Genomic DNA, 4,701 nt, shown 5'->3' on the forward strand with positions numbered 1-4,701 from the left:
AAAAATTATCACAATCTACAATTTAATATTGCATAATCTCAAAATATAACTAATGCACACAAAAAATTAAAGATAGATTTCATTGAATAATCTCAATTCCAACACAAACCTAGGGTTCATAAAAGAGATACATCATCTCTAATAGACCTTCTCTCCATAAAAAAGGAAAAAGAAAAAGAAAAAACAATAGGTTGCTACCTTACAACTGAGGAAAATTATGAACTAAGTATCTCTTGACATAGTTTCTCTGTAGCTAAGAAAGGTGGTCCTCTCCTTCTCTTAGACAGTAGAATTGTGGTAACCTTCTTGTAAGGTTTTCTTCTCCCCTCTCGCAACAACGTTGCGTGTAGGGCTTGTGGTTTCTTTTCTTTTGGGGCTTGGGAAACAGTCTTCTTCTGTATCTCTCTTCTCATATCAATTCTGTGTTGCCTAGTTTTTTTAATCTCCTTTTTTCTTAGATTTTTAGTTTTCTAGGGTTTTTCCATATCCATCATGGAAGAACTTACGAAACATTGGAACTGCTTGTCCTTGTCCGAGAGGGAGGGGGACGATCTATGTGTCAAAAAAGATTGCTGTTCACAAGAGCATGTTATAGCAGCTCTATTCCTCACCAAACGGGCACTGAATATGGAGGCAATAGCTCGGACCTTCAAACTGCTATGGAGAGCAGATAACGGCTTTACAGTGAGTAATGAGGGGTCTCATAGGGTTCTCTTTGTTTTTGATAACAAGGAGGATGTGGATCGCATCCTGTCCAGTGAACCATGGAGTTACGATAAAAGTTTGGTTGTTCTTGAAAGATATGACAGGAAAACTCCTCTTGACGATCTAAAATTGGACAAGGCTTCTTTTTGGGTTCAAGTGCACAACATCCCAATCGGATACAGAAATAAATCAGTTGCTGAAGATATATGTGGAGCCATAGGCCGGGTTGATCGTTCCTCTAGTGTTGCAGATTGTGAGGGAGGTAGTTACATCAGGGTGCGGGTCACATTGGATGTCTTTCAACCGCTGTGTCGAGGAAGAGTTGTTACTTTCGAGGATGGTGGAAAAATATGGATCAACTTCAGGTATGAACGTTTGCCTAACATATGCTATTGGTGTGGATGTTTTGACCATGGTGACAGGGACTGTGATCTCTGGATACAAAGCAAAGGCACTCTCAATAAAGAAGAGCAACAATTTGGATCATGGATTCGAGCAATGCAATCAGGACAGCCAAGGAAGAATGTTGTTCGGGTGTCAGGTTTCTATGATGGTAGAGCAGAGAACTTCTCAACCCGGCGGCGTAGGGAGGAGCAACCTAGGCCGCGGACGAATTCGACTCAAGGGTCAAACTCGGTGGGGAATCCTGATAAGGAAAATGCAGATATGGAGACGGATGTTACGGAGACTCAAAACCAAAACTCCAATATTTCCGCCAAGATCAATGAGAATCCAAATCCCCCATTCCAGGATTACGGAAATAAAGGAGAATACTTTGCTCAGAAATTAAAGGAAATTGACAAAGATCTTGGCATTTATGAGGAGCCTCCAAGCACGGAATTTTGCCAAAAGGAAGCCTCTCCTTTATTAGACAGGGAGAATATCCGGGTTGAGCTGGCCATCAACGAGAATGTGGTTTTGACCCCACCACGTGAGCATCACTGCCATGCTGAACATGCAGCCCCACTACGTGACATTTCTAACTACTCCCACACTCCCACAAACTCTGAATTTTTTCCCTAGCCAAAATGGAAACGCCTCTTACGGGTTAGTACGTGCTCTGTTTCCAGCAATGAGAATCACATTGGTGCAAAATGGCCCATGAATGGGACTGATGATCTTTTTGAGTTACCAAGTAAGAAGTTACAGGTTTCCCACGAGGGTAAAGAAAATTCTTCAATATTGGCGGCGGCTGTTATACAACCCCGCCAAGAGCCATGAGTTGCATCGTTTGGAACTGCAGGGGGCTTGGGAACCCCCTGGTAGTTCAGGAGCTTGTGGATTTGGTGCAAGCAAGGCTGGATTATGTAAAGGATCGGATTCGTTTTGACAGAAAATTCTTTGTGCAGAGGATTAATAATGGTGGAGGTCTGGTTTTGTACTAGAAAAATGATATAATGGTTGATGTAGTTTCTTCTTCCGTGAATCACATCGATGCGATCATAAATAAAGATTCCGAGGCAGCTTGGCGTTTCACCGGTTTTTACGGTGAACCGGAAACTTGCAAACGACGTGAGTCATGGGACCTTCTATGGAGTTTACACCAACAAAGCTCATTACCCTGGCTGTGCGCCGGGGATTTCAATGAGATTGTTAAACAATCTGAGAAGCTTGGAGGACGAGTAAGGCCACAGGGACAAATGTAACTCTTCCGTGAAGTTTTGGATGAGTGTGGCTTCTTAGATATTGGTTTTAAGGGCTCCCCATTCACTTGGAGCAAGCATTACAGAAGTGGGGTATCGATATGGGAACGGTTGGATCGAGCTTTGGTATCTTATGACTGGTTTGTGAAATTCCCAGGGACTTGGGTTAATCATGTGGATAGCACAACCTCGAATCACAAGCTCCTGTGGATAGAACTGTCGGAATTGGCCTTTTTACCGAAGAAAAAACTATTCAAATTCGAAGAGATGTGGTTAGGCGACAAGGGATGTGGAGAAACTGTGGAGGGAATTTGGCAGGTCAACTATGAAGAAATAGGGTCCAGTAGAGTGATCAAGAAAGTGGACAATTGTGGGCAAGCCTTAATGAAGTGGAGTAAGGACTGCTTTGGGAATGTTAGATATGAGCTGGAGAAAAAGAGAAAGGAATTGGTCCGGGCTGAGAAAGTGGCTTTGCAGAGAGGTTACTCAAATAACCTCGTTCAGTTGAAGAAAGAAATAAACTCACTCATGGATGAAGAAGAAAGGATGTGGCGTCAAAGGTCACGTACCTTGTATCTTAAGGATGGTGATCGCAATACCCGTTTTTTCCATTGTAGAGCAACTCAGAGAAGACGACGGAATCTTATAACGGGGATAAGAAATCAGACAAATGAGTGGTGCACTCATCCAGATCAGATTTCAACCATTTTCTTGGAATACTACCAGCAACTATTTTCCTCATCCAATCCAGAAGCTTCGGTGGGTGACCTGGACTCTATTCCACAAGTAGTAACAGAGGAAATGAATGAGATGTTGACCGGAGAATTTCAAGCATGGGAAGTAGAAAGTGCATTGAAGCAGATGGTGCCACTCAAGGCTCCGGGTCCGGATGGGATGCCGCCTCTTTTTTATCAGAATTTTTGGGAGCTGGTTAGAGGTGATGTAATCCATGATGTGCTTATTTTTTTGAATTCGGGTACTTTGCCCAAGCCTCTCAATCATACTTTCATAACTTTAATCCCCAAAACAAAAAATCCTGAAAGTGTTACTGAATATAGACCGATTAGTCTTTGTAACGTGCTTTACAAGATTTTTTCAAAAGTCCTTGCAAACAGGTTAAAGAGGGTTTTGCCCCAAATAATCTCGGAGCATCAGAGTGCTTTCATCAAAGGTCGACTGATTACAGACAACATCCTTGTGGCTTTTGAGACATTGCATTATATGAAAAATCACAACTCTGGAAATACGGGTTACATGGCGCTCAAACTTGATATGAGCAAGGCCTATGATAGGGTGGAATGGTCTTTTTTGAAAGATGTGATGATCAAAATGGGCTTTAATGATAGGTGGGTGGCTCTAGTCTTGGAGTGCATCACTTCAGTTACATATTCCCTATTGATCAATGGGGAACCATTTGGAGACATCATGCCAAGTCGTGGTATACGTCAAGGAGATCCACTCTCGCCCTACCTCTTTTTGCTTTGTTCAGAGGGCCTTCACAGAATGATCCAACAGGCTGCTGGGAGAGGTGAACTACAGGGTGTTTCTATTTGTCGTAATGGGCCCAAACTAACTCATTTATTTTTTGCAGACGACAGCCTTTTATTTTGTAGGTCCAATACTCATGATTGTCAGAAGGTATTGGAGATCCTATCAAATTATGAGAGGGTGTCGGGGCAAAAATTAAATAGGGAGAAGACGGCTTTGTTTTTCAGCAAATCTACTCCAAGTGAGATGCAAAAGGAAGTTATGGATTTACTTGGGGTAAATGAGTTGAAGCAGTATGAAGAATATTTGGGCTTACCCGCTTTGGTAGGCAAGAATAAAAGGGCTAGTTTTGATCGTTTGAAGCAAAAGGTTTGGAAGAGACTTCAAGGGTGGGAGGGGAAGCTATTGTCTCAAGCCGGAAGGGAAGTACTCATTAAATCAGTGATCCAAGCCATACCCACTTTTACAATGAGTTGCTTTAAACTCCCTACCACTTTATGTCATGAGATTGAGACCCTCATTCGAAAGTTTTGGTGGGGACAAAGGGGTGAGAGGAGGAAAGTACATTGGGTGAAATGGGAGGATTTGTGTCAAGACAAAGGCCAAGGAGGAATGGGTTTCAAAGATTTAACAATGTTCAATGAAGTGATGCTTGCAAAGTTAGCATGGAGATTACTCCATGATGATAATTCCTTATTCTATAGGGTCTGCAAAGCAAGGTTCTTTCCTAGGGGAACTATTCTCGAAGCAAAAGACTCCTCATCCGCTTCATATGCTTGGAAAAGCATCCTTAAGGGCCGTGATGTTATCTTAAAAGGTGCACTTTGGAGAATAGGTGATGGAAAAAGGGTGAGGATTTGGGGAG

This window comes from Quercus robur, chromosome 9 (genome assembly GCF_932294415.1).
Source record: "Quercus robur chromosome 9, dhQueRobu3.1, whole genome shotgun sequence".
NCBI lineage: Eukaryota > Viridiplantae > Streptophyta > Magnoliopsida > Fagales > Fagaceae > Quercus > Quercus robur.